Source organism: Gasterosteus aculeatus, chromosome 3, assembly GCF_964276395.1.
Source record: "Gasterosteus aculeatus chromosome 3, fGasAcu3.hap1.1, whole genome shotgun sequence".
Classification (NCBI taxonomy): domain Eukaryota; kingdom Metazoa; phylum Chordata; class Actinopteri; order Perciformes; family Gasterosteidae; genus Gasterosteus; species Gasterosteus aculeatus.
Genome location: NC_135690.1, coordinates 7,957,623 through 7,976,082, shown reverse-complemented (window position 1 = coordinate 7,976,082; position 18,460 = coordinate 7,957,623). Strand labels below are relative to the sequence as shown.

The following is an 18,460-nucleotide window of genomic DNA, read 5'->3' as shown; positions in this document are numbered from 1 at the left end:
GAGTCGCTCTGTTCTTACTGCTGCGTGCGCCGTGATATGTTTACTGCACGACCACTTCTGAGGGATTACAGGGACCCCATAGGAAGTGTGGTTTCTATGTTTATTGGGGCATTGGTATGGACGTAGTGCATATACGGGATAAAGCGTCACCATTCATTTGAGCCATGTAGCACACGCAGCGCAGACATACGCCTCTTGTTTTAAACATAACCCCACAGTAGTGAATAGTGCAGAAAACTAAGTGGCTGTGTGGGAATCGTTGGGACAAGGGGGTCAGTATCATACTTTAAACACAGAGATTCTATCCTGGTGAAAGGAGGAGGGGGGGGGGGGGGGGGGCAGCTTTCCGCACATATTTAGTCTCTGCTCTGTGACATTCACCAACCCTCCTGACTCATGTTTCCTTTTGCTGCAGGGGAAAACAGTGTTTGGTCCTCGCTGGGGGTGGGGGGTGCTGAAGGCAAAACAAAATATAAAAAACAAATATAAAGGAAATCATATTCCTTCAACTTTCCCATGCACCAAATGTAAACTTACTATGCCCGATGCACTTAGCATTGATGCACGATGGCCGTCGCCCCGATGCAGGTCACAGGACCCGACGGGTCACAGAACACGTTGTAACACTGGCATTCTCTGGTTATCAAAAATGCAACAAGCTCTTACTTGAAGGACTGTGGATGAATATTTTAGCACAGGATATGTCCCCCCCCCCCCCCCCCCCCACCCCTTTTGTTACGCGTGCCATATTCGGTCAATGCTGTCTTTTGTTGAATTTCATGTCTATGTATTGTCACAGCTTTTGCAGACACCATTTGTGTCACAAATCATAGTCAAAATGGAGCATCTTAGAGAGATTGTGGAGGATCGTTGACCATTGAGCTTCTTGCGCCTCGGGATTTAGATCCAACATGAAGCCAGAACCCATCCATATGTACAGCAGACATGCAGACTTAATTTATGCATAAATTACAACATCATCTGAAAGAAATGTTCTTTATATCTTGAATCTGTAGTGGGGCCAAAAACATGCAGTCCCACATCAGAGATGCCACTCAGAAATAGAGAAGAATACTCAAAATGTCTGCCATAAATTTGGCCATTTTAAAATGACCTCTATTAAGTAATCTGTATGTCTGCAGACATTGGAGCTTTCGTTGGGATCCACCATTAAATACATTTCACCAATTTAATACCTCATTTATTGCGTTTCCAGGGAGAAGCGTGTCTCTGAAGTTAAAGAAAGTGTGCAAAAGAATTTGAATTTTCTTTATTAAGTGGAAAATAAGATACAGCCCCCCCCCCCCCCCCAGCGACGTCCGTACAATCCGTAACATGAAAGCGCTCACAAAAAACCACACACACACACAGACACACACACACACACACAGCCTCAGGATCATCCTCAGTCAGTTACATAACGTACTGCCAAACGTCCGTCTTTATTGAGGTCACTTCTTTTAACATGCAACGCCCTCTCCCAGCAGCTGCGTTAGTCAGCCTGGCAATAAATTTGCCTTCACCACGAAACAAAACATATAGCAAGACGCTCTGTCGGTTCGGCAGATCGTTGACTTTGGACAGCTTTGGTTATGGCGTTTGGAGTAAATGCGTTCCGACGTCAGCTCGCTTTTGAAAGTTGAAATATTTACGTTGTTTCAACGCAAACACATGCAACTTTTACGGGGTTTCTTACCGTGCAGTAAAATACACAGATGTGTGTGTGTGTGTGTGTGTGTTTCTGGCCGTGGGAGAGAGCCCTGAGGGAAACACAGAGGGGTCACGTATAAGAGGCTTTAGGGCACGCAAGTGAAAAGGAGGCCCTTTCTTGGACAGAGACTACGGATTAGGATGAAAGACATATGAGTGGGGGATGCTCTCTTCTTTTTTATCTCTCACAGGCTCGCAGCATCTCTCTCCCACATTCTGCATGATATCCATTCAAAACAATGAGCAAGAAATCAAGATGCAGCTACAAAGACAGACACGGTAGAAGATGCAAAGGAGAAGATACAAAGCCCATATATCGATGTGATAGTAAAGATAGGGGCAGAGCAAAATTCTGAATTGAGACCCTGACCGATCGATAGGCTCTTTAGAATTCGGCTTGTGAAGAGGCCATGAAACGCTCTGCTCCTTTCCCAGCCACTTGATTCGTCACACATGCTTAAGAGAATTTATCACACTCGCTTCTGGCAGGCAAATACACGCTCCGCACACATGTACATGTGAAGGCACACACAGATCCAAGGCCATGCACTCGTTCAATCGAGCCTCCGCTGTGGAACCACTGAATGAAACACCTGCACTTCAGCCACTCAGCGGAGAACTTTGGAATTTCTCGGCATTCTCCGCCATTTTGTCGAGAAAAATACAAAGCGGGATTTAGCTTTAAAACGTTACGCAACGGTGTGCGTTCCGCCTGCGGTTTCGTCACGGGTGGTTGCTGCTTTTAGGTAGCACACGTACACCGGGGCAAACCCAGGCCGTGCGCGCGTGCTGTGCATCAAAGCCCAAATCCAGCCGGCTATTACGCGCCGGGGCTAGTTTGTGTTGTTGACAAAGCGGGTCAACAGATCTGAGTTAATGTGACAGTTAACTAGCATTAATTCAGGAGCAAAGGTAAATGAAGCGCGCCCGCGGACACGGCAGGGGAATGGGAAGACGTGTGTACTGTACCACACTGGACCATGCTTGGGTGAGCATGTAGGCCATGCCAACAACAATGCATAATAAGGCCTCTGGTGATGGGGGATGGATATGCACACACACAACCCCCCCCACCTCTCGCAAACACACGCATACACACAGACGTGCACTCATACGAACACACACACACACACACACAAGCTCACACGCATGCACAGACATTGACGGTGATGGGGCATGGAGCAGTTTATGCTCATATCAAGAGAAAGTCTTTGATCAGTGTGACAAGAAGGCCACTCGCCCCAAAGGAATTAGCTAACTCTTTGCAAAAGCACATCCACAATGTATCTGGCATTTTCTAATTTTCTACAGAGAACGTCTGATATTTAGCCTCATTAATATGCTAAATGTATGAATATGATTTGTTCCGGTTCCACGTCCGGAGTAGCATGTCCGAGAGCTGTGTGATAACCACAGAGAGAAGAATGTGCAGAAATCCAGGTTGTGTGAATAATCCTCTGAGTTTAATAGGTTTAAGCTGCACAAGTAATTTACTTTTTTACTTTGACTTTTAAATACCGACAACCATTCTACTGCTCCTGTAAAAATATAAGGCTCCGACTGCAACAAATTCTACATTTTGTTTATTTTTCTATTTCCATGGTCGACGGTCTACATTTGTTCTAGTCACGGTATTATGTTTAATATTTATATAATGTAAGTATGTAATCGATTCCCTTGAATGAATGAATGATTGGAAGCTGTTTAGAAAAGAGCTTATTCCCTTTCTAGATGAAGGTTGTTACCACTATCTGCACGTTAGGTAACCGGCTAAAGCTGGCAGCGGGTAAAGGGAAGCTGAGCACACAGATTTGCTGCAGGGGGAAAACAGCCTGGATCCAGAGAAGAAGAACGAACACAGACTGGACATTTCAACCCTTCAGTACTTGTGCAGATTAAACAAAACCAAGTATAACCAAAGTAAATATGACACCTTTTTTTTAAAGATCTTTATGCCGGCAGGAAGTAAAAACGCTGTCACGAAATGCTGGCTTCAGAAAAATTGTTCACCTCTTTGTCAATGTGGTTCTACGTCTTCCAGACCAGATGACCTCCTTCATATAAATCCCAAAAGAACAACGGTATCAAGCCAAGGGAGAATTCAGAATTACAGTAACGAGTGCAGTATTTTATTTACAAAATGTTTCTCTCATCCTCCCATATTTGTTTGATTGGTTGTTTTTTTATTTTTGTGAATTAGGACTATATAGATTAAACAACCTCGAATTAAATTGGGGTTTTAAATTGTGCGTTTTGGCCATTGAAAAATGTTCAGTTTTTTGTCAGTCGTTTTTTGTCACTCGTTCATAAAGCAAAGGACATAATTCAATAACATAATGGACAGAATTTGGAAGAGCACGGAGCGGAAGACGAGAGGAATTCAAACCAACATTGTGTCAAAAATGAACAACACCAAAAGAATAAATGGACCCAATCTGGCGGCACTTGCCGTTAGAATGGCCGCCCGTCCAAAAGCATGTGCCCAATCCCCCATGTCACTTTTGTCCATCTCCAAACCCTGCGGATGCTCCGCTTGTGTAGCAGATGCACACAACCAAAGGATGTGAGGCATGAAAGCAATGGGAAATTCATTACATATTCCTACCCCCCTCCGCTCGCCATAATCACCACAATTAGCAGACATCTGCAGTGACTCCAAACCCGGGAATGTATTCAGGCAATCAGAGCAGCTTCACCGACAGCACTGACAGCAGCCCCCTCCGTGATGGGCCTCATCCTGAAGGGAAGCATTCCATTAGAAACTCAGTGATTAATTGAGACGGAGAATTTGCTCCTGGCGTCGAGCAGGAATGGGACCCGACAGGAGGCATCCATGATGGCGGAGCTGTGCGCGGGGTTGGGTGGAGGTGGTCCGGGGGTTGCCGGGGACCGCGCCTCGCGGTCGGCGATGTGAGATAAGGCGCTAGCGCCGGGGTTTTCGCAATTAGCCGTATGAGAAGAGTTACCAGACAGCAGCAATAAGAACATTATCTGACCTATAAAGTAAACAAAACCTGTGTGTGTCTAATGATGATCCCGTTTTTATAGCTACTTACGTTTGGAGGCAAAATAAGCAATCGGTGTTGATTGCTGTTTTTCTGTCTCCCCTGTCCTCTTTTTAAAATCAGGGGGTTTTTGGATTCCCATATCACCCAAAGTACGATGGCCTTGCATGGAGGGCACGTGCACATAGCTGTAACTCATATGTGACAACTGCTGCAACTTTGACGGAATAGTTTGACACATTTTTTAAAATATATTTGTGGATATTGTTTATGTGAACCTAGAGCAAACAGTTGGTTAGCTTAGCGTAGCGTAAAGGCTGGTAACAGGGAAACAGCTTACCATACAGTCTTTGGAGTGGCGTGAAGGTTCTTGTCTACCTCACAACCCCTAACGGGAATAAACAGATTTCATATAGTGTCAAAGAAAACCCGTCTGACTGAATAATTGAATAATAAAATAAGAATTGACGTTCCGTTGCTGTACAGTATGTGCTCCATCTGTAGAAGATGAAAGCACGCTAGACAGCTCATTGCCGAAGCTGTTGGAGATGTCCCTCTCTCTGAGCACAGTATGGAACAGTCATGGTTCTAAGCCCCAGCTTAATACGTTGTCATGGAGATCAACAGTAACATATCAGACACTCTCCATTAGCGTCCAGGGTTGGCTCGTGTCTGGATCACACACATATATGACATAAGAGGGAGCACAGCTGAACGTGGGCCTTGTACAGTTCGCCTTTTATGAGGGAAGCAGAAGATTTTAAAGTTTATTCAAATCTGGAAAAAATGAGCCCTTTTCTTCAGCTTGGATGTTCTTCTGGTTTTGTGCCAGTTGCATGAAAATGTCACCAGTTCACTCGCTGGGATTCCTCCAGACAATGAAGTCATACATGGGCTCAATCGGACATCACATGGACTCTGTGGTGGGGCGATGGGAGTCCATTTAATGTCCGGTCCAATATGCATCTGTAACTTCAGGCTTGTTGTGTGTCAGACTAAAACGACTTTATTGCATCAAAGTTAAATGAAGCTTAGGCGAAAATTCAGTCAGGAAGACTGGACGGGCTATGTCGTTCCCTGGTGGCCTCCTCTCTCCCTGGTGGCCTCCTCTCTCCCTGGGGGGGCACGACCAGCTGATTAGTGGCGGGGTCGGGTAGTATCAGACGTGGGTGTCGTTACCGTAAACCAATCGCATTGGGGCAGGCAAACGCTCCTCTCTTTTGCTGTCAGTTGTCATTTCAGCACGCTCCAAAGGTGACCCGCCACCACCCCTGACACCTCCAATCTACAGCAGAACCTGGCATATCAGGAGAATTATGCAACTTATGCAGCTCTACCATCACCACCACCACCAGTGTCTGGACTCCCAAAGGGGGGGGTATGCCTCGTCTCGGCTCGAGATCCCGGCCCCGGGTCTATCCTGCGGCAGGATGGAGTCCAAGCCCCAAACAACTTGTAATATCATATTATGCCTGTTATAATAAAGCATTGTTCAAATTTCAACAAGTCTCTCCGGATTGAAATGAACGTGAAAAGCAAACACAAGTGCAAAACTCGAACACTGTGCGGTACAGTTTGACCTTACCTTCGAAGCAAAACTCAAATCAACTCTGCAACATGCCTAAAGATGTGTTTAGTAAGGAGTCAGCCTGCTGACTCAACAATCACAACAATAATATCACAACAATATCTAAAGTCTGTAAACAAAAATAACATCGGGGAAGGGTGAGGAATGAATGTAATGTTTTACATTTATTATTTATTTACATAGATCAGTTATAAGCTTTTTATTATAAATAACATTTGTATTTACATTTTGTAAAAATTCACTTTTAGTGTTTTCTCCTTTTTTCTTGGTAATAATACAGTTAAGAGAATGTAATAAACCATTAACGCTTTATCTTTATTTGTTAAATAACTAAGAAAATGACACGTATGCATCCGTTATAAAGGCTCTTTTTAGACAAAAAGGTGGTAAAACGTTTAAACTCATATGATCCTTCAGTTAAAAATCAAGTATGAATTATTCAGAATATGGACTTTTAAGGTTTTCATATGATGACAAACACAAAGTTGCACATGGTTAGATTTGTTAAAGTACGATTGAAGCAGAAGCCGAACCAAGAGGAAAGACAAAAACTTCAAGGAGATCATGCCAGGGCAGTTATTCTCATTGGGATGTTTGAAATTAGACCGAATGCTGAATAAATCTACGTGCTTTGCTCCTGAGAGCATCATTCCCACCAGTTATGCAAATTAGCCTTCACCTCAGCACAATAATCAGATGATGTGCTGCTTTGTTGAGATGTTCAGCGTGCTATTTCAGCGTCTTCCAGAAAAAGAGCTAATTCGCGCTGGAACGCCTCTTGACTATCGTAAAAAAAATGCCATAACGAAATGGGTGTGATCCTCCGCTCGGTGCTTCCTTCCTTCCAGTCCGAAGGGTCTGGGCCTCGTAAAGGCCTGGTTGGAGCATCGCACGCGGACCCCCGTTCTTGCCGTGTGGAGAAATGTGTTCAATCACCATGGCTACCGGTCAGAGAAGAGCCCCCGCTGTGGTTATTAGGATTTCTCTGTCCGCTCACAAACCGGCTCAGTATGCACGTTAATAGCCTACCGTCTGTATTGTGGATGTGACTCTGTGTGTGTGCAGGAGGCCTTTAGGTCAAGGGGGGGATTTAGCAGAGTAAATATCCCTGTGTAGAAGGAGTGATGGCATTTTATTTTTCTAGAAAACACCTTAAAATGGACTGGCCCTCCTTCGCCACAGTAGCAGTGATGCAATGTGGGAACACGAGAAAGCTTTGAGCAGTATTGATTCAGCTGAGTACTCTCGGAGCGAGAACCAGAGGATCTGAAGAGAGAATTATCCATGCACCATTTCCTCCCCTGCTCCTGTGTGGAACATTCTGCAGTTCCAGCTGTCTCGTAGCCTACATACAGCAGAGACGCACTCACACTCTCGCTCTCACACACACACACACACACACACGCACTGGGAGAAAGTCACATGCACACACAGACAGCCTTTCTTGTGGTTTGATGCTGCGAAATAAGGCTTGTTTGATTTATTTATAGTTGTTCCCTTCCGTCTGGTTAGTCCAGCATATTCAATTTTAATCTTAAAAGGGCAAGCATTGAAGAAGAAAAAGTAAAACGACATTTAGGTAATTTAATGTAATGGTGTAAATGTTAGTATGTAATATAACCTTTCCCATATTTTGAAATTACCATTGTGGGATGGACTCCAGCCCCCCCGGGACCCTGTGTGCAGGATAAAGCGGTTTGACGATGGATGGATGGATGGATGGATGGATGGATGGGTATGTTACAGTGATCCCCTATATTAAGAAATCTGAGGTCATTTCAACCACCAATAGTTACCACAAACACTGTTGGGTTAAAACAAGCGCTCCAGTTTGCCTGTTAGTCCACGAGGAGATTAAAAGAAGCCATAAAGTGCGGTGGATAAATCCACCAATGAAATCTGAATAAGTGAGACAGGGCATTGTCTGCATATGCGCCCAGTATCCTCCTCTTCACTCCCCACCCGGTTCCTCCTGAATAATACACGCCCCCCCCCCTCCCTCCCTCCCTTCCACCCACCGACCAATGGCAGACGCGCATTTCATCAAGCTATCTCCTCTGAGCCAATCCCGCCCCGCCCCCCTCCTCCCCCCCCTTCCTCCCCCCTTCCCCGGTGCTCCCAGTAAACCGGATGCCCTTCCTCCTGCCTCTCAAACGGGCGCAGGCTGTGGGCCGGAGGAGCGAGCGGAGAGAAGGGATGAGAGTGAGAATAGCCGGTGTGGAACGTTTGAAGAAATCGGTCCATCAGTCGGGCTCGTGACGGTGAATCCCGTTGTGTGACAAGCAGCGCGTGAAGGGAAATGTTGTAAGTATGCCATCGTGTAAAATGCATGAATGAGCTAAAAAATTAAAGGCAGAATTAGGTTAAAAAAAAAAAAAATCTGTCGACGTCTAATCTGGGTGGATGAACGTGACGGCGCAGTAACGTGCGATGGGTCTGCGTTTGGCGCTGCGCGGGCCACTAACGACGCGGCTCCACGTCTCCAAAAAAAAAACGAGCGCAATAGTCCAACGTGCCGTGGGATAGAAAAGCGCGTCTTCCATCGGTCATCGCATGATGCACCCGTGCGACGCTTCGCTGGTCTCTGTAGCCCCGTTTTCTGCACACCCCAACTTTTGATAACGCTTCTGGAGGCGCATGGATGTTACGCAGCGTACACATCCCAAAATCCCGTTTCCGGCGCTTGGAAAGTTTGGCCGATGTGTTTTAACGGACTGTGTTGCCCGAAGGAATCTCGGTGGGAGCCTCCCAAACAATATCACTTTGATTTATCTGCCTCACCAGACAGCCGGCTTCCTATTGCGCCTGAAAGTCGGCGAACACTGATAAATGGTGGCTATTATTTTTCCAGCGGAACAATGCGCACCGGCTTTTGTGTGGGCCATCTGTCATTGCATCGACATTACAGCAGCCCTCCTGATCCCAAACAATAGGAGCGAGACACCTGAACACCAGAAAGCAGACGCCGATCACTCACAGCCGCCACCCGCCTCCCGCCCGGCGTCGCGTAATGTGATCGCTACGCGCGTAATGTCGCCAGAAAATGAATACGCACTGAAAATGTGTTATGTTTCAATCAAAGGCGCAGTGCAACATAATGCATGCCTGACTTTTTTTTTGTGTGTGTGCCAAGTGCGGAAAGGTATTGGAACAGTGCAAGTAGACTGCAAAGCGCGTGTCTTCCTGAATTCTCGGAAACATTGTGTGCGCATCTGACTTCCTCCCGGAATGTGGGCCTCCAGCACATGGCAAAAAAAAACAGGCGGACTGCCATTTTCAGCATGGCCACTGTGGAGAGGATGCACTGACCAGATAAACACACCTCATCACGGGCGTTACGTACTCGTTTGGGGGGTTTAATGTGCCACTGAGCTTTGACTGTGAAGGGTAATTCAAAGCAGCTGAGACCATGCTTCTTTCTAAGCTGCTGTGCTCAGTGTCTCAGCATGCCGTGCCAAGCACTAATATGCTTTAAGGTAATGAGGCGGTCTCCATGAATTCTTCTGCCTTTTGGAGTTGGTCTAGACGCTTAGTGCAGCACTACATTTCACCGGCTGTGCACTTTACACAGTGTATCCTTTAAGAGGGGAATGCATGGCTTCTTATTGAAAAACAACATTAACCCAATGCGGACATTTCATTCATGGTACGTCACCCCAAACGATATGTGATCCGTGACTTCAGTCCTTCATTGGTGTGAGTTACACACCGTTCATAAGAGAAGACGCAGCAGCAGCGAGTGTCCGAGTGCATATTTGACCGTGAAGGGTGTGTAGTTGTCTGTCAGAGTGCGTGGAGTGAATGGAGAATTATCATCTGCTGCAACCTGCAATTGTGTCGAGAACGCTCTCAGCCACGGAGCTCGGTTCCCCCACAGTTACACCCCCTGTCTCTCTCTGGACGCCATTCACCGAGCAATTAGAATGAAATGATGTTCCTATTGTTTGTACCAGCGAAGATGTCATGTCGTTACCATCAGGGAGCTTCTCCGACCATCACATGACAATGAACACACAAATAAGGAAGAGAATGCCCCCCGCCCCCCCCCCCTGCCCTCTTTTCGATCAATAAAATACAATCTGCAAACTTGATATATTATTTGTGAGGCATCTGGAAAACATAACAAGCCCAGATTGGACAAAATTCACTGAAGAATAATGTTTTTTTTCAAACAATTTTCTTTTACCAGCCAAGACATGATTGTACACTGATTTATGGACCCAAAGCAGACGATATGTTTACCACATACACTTGCTTTGTTGTCCTGCATTACAGGTAAACAAAGTCGAGGGGCGAATGAGTTCGTGGAGGCAGGAACCTGTGTGTGTGTGTGTGTGTGTGCTTCTCTCGGGTGTACGGTTGCGGTGTTGGGTAAATGGAAAGGTTAGGTGGTGGAGACCTCCGCACTCCGCCTCAGGCATCGCAACTCTGCCTATCTAGTTGAGTGAATGACCTCTGACCTCCTGTCTAGCCAAAGGCTCATGTCTGCTATGGGGTCAAGCCAGGTGGCTTTCAAGACCATATTGGCACGTTCGGCTGCACGTTACATTTGAACTCTTTGCACTTCGCGACCAGACGGGTTCTTTGGTTAATTCAAATAATAATGTAGTGTGAGGCTGCACACAAGTGTTTTTGTGTCCGCGTCTATTGGCGTTAGAGTGAAAGTTTTTAAAAAGAAAAGAAGAACCAGAGGTGGGGGGAAGGTGCGCTTAATAAAGTCACTTCTATCTAGCAGCTTACACTTAAATGTTTCCCAGATATGAGAGACAGACGTTCCAGTTGTCAAGGAGAGATTCAGCTCCGCCATTACGCGTCGCTTTTCAGCTCATTTATTTGACGTTACAGCTGCTGTGTGGCCGCTTTAATCGTGACGTGCGGCGGTGGATGTGAGACTAAAATACCGCGTCGGTCTCGATCTTGTCACCTGCCGGAGAGGAACAGCTTGTCTCCAGTCTGTCACAACATGCTCTCTATTGTATCGCCGTGCAAAAAAAAAACCTCCCCGTGGAAATTTGGGAATCTTTCCCATTGTTCCTAAAGGAACGAGGGCTTTCATATGGAAGTGGGGAACGCCAGGAAATGACAGGCATTCTTTGTCAACTATTTGAAAATAAACTTGTGGGGCCTCGCTTCTCTCGCAACAGCGAAGCAAAAATTCGAAATGAGAAGAGAGGATTATGGTCTTAAAAATCCCTCAATGGCTGTTTTTTTAACTTTCCTATGCTGCAGTTTGTCCACAAAGTATATATTTTCCTATACTGGAGACATGCCACCAGAGTTTGCAGCTCAAAAGCTTTTGTCAAGGGCTTTTCCCCCTCTTTTCTCCACCGTTTCTTGAATGGGGGGGCATTCTCGTTCTCCTCCTTATTTGTCCTTATTTCGCCTTATCCCCCCCCCCCCCGGCTTTAAACACAACCCCACTGCTTGAGCTCTGCTTTATGAGGTGTGACAGTGAGGTCTGGCTGCCGAGGCCGTCCGTGTGCACTGGAACTTAAAGCTTTACATTCTCCGGCTGGAGGAGGACTTAAACTCTGGTCACCCTGAAGCAGCCCCTCGTACACAGGAACCGCTTTCATTCCGCTGAGCTGGCATGAACGTGCACGTTGGAAGGAGAGAAGAAAAGAAAAGGTCTGCCTTCTTTAACCTCGGCCCTTAATTACATGCACACAGTTGCTACCTTTTTTAATAAGTAAGAAAGAGGAAGAAAAGCAAAAACAGGTGGTCACATCATTTTACTTCTAGTCTAAAATCCCGTTTTTAAAGTGCTCTTCTGCTGCCAGGTGTTCGTCGCTCAACTTTGTCTTTCGACATTTAATAACAGCTATTATTCAAAAGCCGTTTTGCCGTACTGCCTCTCGCCGTCTCTCCCCCTCCTCCTCCCCCGGGTTGTTTTTCCCACCGGGCCGACGGTAGTTCCCAGGTATTTGTCCGGCGCGGCGCGGTCGGGAGCCTGGTGGTTCCGTCCTCCGGGAGACAAAGGCTGCGCGCTTCAAGGAGAAGGATGAAAGGAAGCGGGGCTGCGCAGCCACTCCTCTTTACAATGGGATACGTCCTTAGTGAGGCTGTAGAGCAAATAGCCACCTTCTCGCTTCCTCCTCTTAACAAGGACCGGCAGTGTCCCTCTATCTTATTGTGGTTGCAGGAGAAGTGTTGTGTGTGTGAACATATAGATGTGTGTGTGTACATATAGATGTGTGTGTGAACATATAGATGTGTGTGTGAACATATAGATGTGTGTGCGACCTGCTTGGTTTGAGGCGGCAGGTGGTGCTTGTCTTGTTGAGGATGTTCCCCGTATTTAGGTTCGTTTTGGTGGTATTAATGTTTTCAAATGGAGGAAAGAAAAACTTTTAATCGTTTCAATGATTTTGGAGCAATTTCATTAGCTGGGGCCGAGTGTTTAATCAATGTTATTGATCACAGGAGGAAGCTTATTCTAGAGTTTACTAGTCTGCTAATTATACAGTTATATAGTACCGCAGTGGATGAAGTAGCACACATTCAGAGTATTAAAATGAAAGTACTTCTACCCCCCCACATCCATTCATCCCGGGAAAGAATATGTTGTTAATCCCCAAGGATATATTATTCAATGGCGGATTTGGTCCCGTAGTCGGTATAATATTTTGCCTCACAGTTACAGATTAGTTGAATCATACGCAAACATCTCTGGCTGCTCACAGCGGCTGGTTCTCAGTCTAGTGTTGTCATCTCGGGAGGTAGTCGGGGGGGGGACAAGAAGCCGCGGGAGTCTTTTATTGCTCCAGCTCTAGAGACAACCTGCTCTCATGAACTCCTCTTCTAGCTCTTTTTTTTATGACATCATAAATTCCTCCATTTCCTCCTAACCAGCCCTAGGTGGATATAAAGGACATACCTGGCCAGTTACCGTCTGTCTGGCCCTCTCATCCGTCAATCTACTGCTGGTGACTTCCTCTAGACTCACTTTCTTGTTAAGATCCCTTCTGTTCTGCACAGCGGAGCGATAAAATGTGGCTCATTTGATTTCTTACTGCATCTTTGCTGAGCGTTCAGGTCAGCGAAGGAGTCGGTCTGCCTACGTGCGCACTCCAGGCCGACAACAACAGCCCCCTCTTACCCGGTTGATACCTTTTGTTTGTTTAAGACTGGGGATAAAAAGCTGGAAAAAAAGGAATTAGGGCTCGGAGAAAAAAAAAAAGCGTCTATTTTAGGGGGAGGGAGGGGCCCTCAGGAACATTCAGCGCCCACATTCATCCGATACACTGCTGGGGCTCCTCAGGGAGGCTGGAACAATACACGCACCAGCACGACAGCATTCCTCGGGGTTAAAAGGGGCAAAGGTCACCCAACGACCCCACCCTGCCGATCCGTCCCAAGGCCCCAACTTTGTGCCTTTTGTTTTTGGTTTATGTCTTCGCACTTGTCGAACAGACTCTGCACCTTGTGTTACAATGTGGCCTTTACTCTCTGATAGACTGGATTGACACGGGGCACTTTTCACGGTTTCATAGTGTTTGTCAACCCCCCCCTTCCCCCCCGTTGGCTCCCATGCGGGTAGTTTAAATACACAATGTGTGCGTTTTGCCACGCAGGAGAATAAAATGAATTGGCTAGGAGAAGTTGCACAGACCCTTCAAATTATCTTAGATTCTTTGGCCAAGTTATACAATGTACTTTTTTAGACTTTTGTCTGCAGCTCAGGTCACATGTAACGTCCCGGCCAGATGTTTGGCAAATCCAGCTCCATAAATGCTTAAAAAAGAACCGCCACACAGCAGTAAAACTGCAATTATCAGTTTGAATAGATTCAAATGGCCACTTTATAAAACAAACTCACCGGGGTCAAATATTAGCTCCGAGGGCACTGTCGGTCCTTAAAGGCATGTCTGCCCCCCCCTCCCCAACTCCCCTTTTGGAAAACCCCAGCTCGCCCCCCCCTCCCCCCCTCACTTCAAATAGAGTCTGAAGGCTGCCATTAAAGTGGAGCATATGCATGTGTAGGCACGGAGTGGCGTCTGAGGCCCCGGCAGGCAGACTGCTGGTCTGTTAGTCATTACGGGTGAATGTACAGTGCACACCGCAGTGGACGCGCAGCGGCTACATTAAAGTCTCGCCCACGGCCATCAGACCACCCCGGAGACACACCGCTGGCACTTCCTTAGTGAGCTGCCATCGCTCAGCTTTAAGGGGAAGCTTGTTTGGGGATTTCCGGAGGATGCAGGGACGTTAATTATCGGTTGATTAGGAAACTCTACCTGAAATCGGGAATCCATGAGGTCGGCTTTCTGTACGCTGTAGGAAATGGACGAGTCCTCTGACCCTTTTGTCTTTGTCTGCTTTTGTCAGGTTTTTCGCATACTGCCTCCTGCTTTTGACTCCGTGAAGAACCTTTCCATCAGGTTTAATGTACAGCGTCATCCAAATAGCTTCATGAAGGTCTTAGTTTCCTCTATCACTCGATATCCGACCAAGTGTCACATTTCTTTTGTCCTCTTTCTCGGAGGAGAAGCATCTCAGGAAGATTTCTATGAAGCTCCGTGGATTTAATATCCCGCACACTAAATCGGCTTACAGTAAAGGAAAGGAGACATTGCTCTCTATTAGTCCGCACTTAGAAATCAAAGCCTGTCTCCCTGCAGCTGCAAGGACGCGGACGTTTATTGTCGGGAACAAACGGAGGCCTTTTAATTTTGTCGAGCAGCTGACGCCCGCACCCCCCCCCTCCCACCCGCTCAAACCCGCTTTACTTCAGCAATGTCGAGCGAACACGTGACTTTCATCGCAGGGAAAAAATGTATATATATATATATGTACAAAGTGCAAGAGTTCGTTGGTGATATTTTCAGAGGGCGGAGGGGCCACATGATGTAATTATCCGCCATTTCACAAGATTATCTCGCTCCATCAATATCGTATTTAAGTGTGTGTGTGTGTTTTGATCTCTGGTTAGTACCCCCGGTGTAATGTTGAGACTGTGGCCTGCAGCTTGCCCCCCCCCCCCCCCCCCCCCCTATTTAAGATGGGTTAGCTATGATCTCCCCCCCCACACTCTAACCCCTATCCCTCCCCCCTCCGTGATCCCACCCTCCCGCGCACACACATACACAGAGTCTTTTTACACAAAAGAAATATTCAGCTGTAGAGAGGGGGTCTCTCAGAGGGCGCGACATTGAATTGGGGGGGATTAAGAAGAAATGGCTGGCTGACACTGGGGTTGCCATGGCAAACCCCCCCCCCCATCCTTTCCTTCTCTCCCTAGACCCTCTGCCTGTTGTTTTGTTTTAGGTCTCATGGGGGGGGGTGAGGTGTGTGCGACTGTGATGGAGGAGCGAAGATGTAATAAGGCTCATGAATTTAGTCTCTTCACCACGAGAGCAAAGAGGCTTCTGGTTCACGCGCCGCACGTCACACACCGGCAACAGAAATGGGCTTTAAAAACAAGTTATGTTATTCACAAAGCGCGTAGTGTTTGCTGGTCCTTAGCCACGTTCATTGTCCATTTTAACGTATTCATAAAGAAAAAGCCCGGGTTGAAAGAATGCAGAGGCGATCATTCAGAGACGCAGACAAAAGCTGTCTATTTTATGACCTTCTGAATTATAGCAGCCCATGAGGTGATGCATTACTCACTCATTGTAAGCAGTGTGTGATCGCGCCGGCCCGACGTCCGCCTCCCTCGGCAGAGTAATGGATGCAGGTCTGGGCCCGCTCAATGACATCAGCGCACTAAGCCGATGAAGCGGCGCGATGAATGGCCGTAGATCAGCGATCACCATCCTGACGTCAGCCCCTCGTTCCGCGCGGCGGGGGGACGGGGACGGGACGGGGACACTGGTTGTTCCCCGGCTTCTGCCCCCGCGTCGGACAATGGGAGCCCTCAGCCTGTGGGCGGGCGACGGCCCGGGTCTGAAAAGCTTGGCTGCTCAGCGGGACGTCGCGGCATTGTTCTTCCCCCGGACGGGACGTCTGTAAGAACCGTGACGGGACGGCCTTGAAGAACAAATATATTCTGGTCACTCAAAATTCAAAAACACGGTGTCACTTAGGCCTAGTGTTGTATATGAATGCAAATTGTTTAGGTTCTTGTATTTCATTGCATCAAAAATATAATATATAATATAATATAATCATATGTTTGGTTGAATATCTTAAATGCCATTTCTTAATGCTGTTACATTCACCGCTTCCATATTAGGGGTAACCTGCGCAAAAGGAAACCACAAATGTATGAAACCACATGCTGAAATACTACAAAACGAAAGTGTTTCTGCAATTTCTGGTGAACTGGCCCTTTTCCTTTTTACAGCGTTGGCATCTTCCTCTTGGTCTGTGTTTCAGATTCCGCTCCGGGCCTCTTCTGAAGTGAAGCTGAAAGAAGCGCCTGCGGTTAATGAGGATGTGGTAGCGCAGTATAAGACACGTCCTCTCAGTGTACGTCCCAGCTTAAACACACCACATGATCGTGTGTAGCATACGCCTGTGGACACTGGACTCATTCTGTCGTTGTCCCGTGTCATCACGTCCCTCCTCGCTGCCAGCTGACTCCCCCCCCTGTCCCTGTCCCTGTCCCCCCTGCTTGTCTGCCTGTCTGTCCCCCCACCCCCCCTCTTCCTGTCAGCTCAGCTCACGGTCACAGTCCTGCTGGCCTCGGTGAACATTCAACGCTGTCGGTGAGTTTTGGTATGGATCACATAGAAACCATCGACCGTTGACTGTGCCCCGAGGCTCGCCTCTCACGACGTCGGGGAACGAGAGCGAGAGAAAATGAACAAAGGTGGCGTGTGGGCGCATGCGAAACGCTGCAAGTGAAAGACACACACACACACACACACACACACACACACAAAAGTGACACTCTGTTTCCCCTGCACCCGAGGACCAAAGGTCACAATCAACATTCATTGCTGTCGCTGGGTTGGACTGTGTAGAAAAGCTCACTGAACAATGAGTGCAACTGTGGCCCCGATCCGCCCGACTCGCATCTCCGCCGATTCGGACGACCGGACGTGAAACACGGATTCCTTTATTTATATACTTCTTGTTTTTCGCTTCTATTTTCTCCTCTCTTCCTCCCTCCGCAGCGCTGGATAGTCTTCAGGGGGTGAAAGACCGAGAGCGAGGGAGAGAGAGAGAGAGAGAGACACTAATAGACTCCTGGCGGCTTGCATGTCCTCATCCTCCTCTCCTCTCCTCTAATTGGTGGTTATGTGTGCAGCAAGGGGGAAGGAAGCGCGCTGAATGTGTAATCATTCTCCTTTAGATGTTTCATCCCTCTCTTTTTTGTTTGTCTAATTACACACGGAGCTCGGTTAACTCTGTGTCAGCGGCGCTCGCGAGAATGAGTGAGGACGAGGGGGGAAACCGAAAAAAAAAACAAAGAAATCAAGTTTTTCAAGTATATTTATTTATTTATTTTAATATCCTCCCTGTTGTTGCTGCAAAAAGCGCCGCGACACGAGCGATTTGAAAAGCCAGATTGTTTTTCTCGCCGCTCTGACTGTGGATGTCTCATTATGTGTGTCGGAGGCGCTGTCTGGTTTCCCGCCTGTGTGCCCGTACGGCGCGATAGAAGACCTGTCTCCTGATCTCACCGTGCAATATGCTATTCTCTTTTCTGTACCAAAGCGGCCCGCTCCCTTATGGGGAAATATGAGTCGATGACCTTGTCCTCCTCCAGACGCCAAACGGGGGACGGCCGTTTCTCACAGCACCCGTCCGTGTCCTCTATCTGTGTCACAGGAAAAGTACGACCGAATTCATTCATTGATTCAATAAAGCTAAATCAGAATCCACGCAGTAGCGTCTGATGTGATTATTTGTGTTGGGGGTTCCACGTAGAACTCCCTTCCCTTCCGCCGTGTCTGTCTGACTCCATCTTTCCACATAACAGGATGTAGTCCCTCTGTCGTTGAGCGACCCATGTCCCCCCCCCCTCTCCCCGGTAGCTCTGTATTATTCATAGAAAAGCACTCTGCACAGTGGTGCAGAAGAGTGGAGGTGGTGTAATAGTGGCTCCAGACTGGCATTTGGGACGGATTCATGCGACAGGAGAAAATGCTCATTTGTTTGGATTTGTTTTTGGTGCCAACAGTTGAAGGCCAAAGATCGGACGTGAAGCCAAAATGACACTTTCGTCAGTAGTTTGAAAGCAGAAGGTCACATTTCAAAGATTTGA

General features: G+C 47.2%; 1 long non-coding RNA gene across 1 annotated transcript; it reads left to right on the top strand.

Moving 5' to 3' along the window:
- Positions 1-8,454: 8,454 nt before the first annotated feature.
- Positions 8,455-18,077, top strand: LOC120816437 (uncharacterized). The gene is made up of 2 exons (XR_005711842.2): positions 8,455-8,607; positions 16,624-18,077. It is a non-coding gene; the product is annotated as an uncharacterized LOC120816437 (long non-coding RNA).
- The last annotated feature ends 383 nt before the right edge of the window (positions 18,078-18,460 follow it).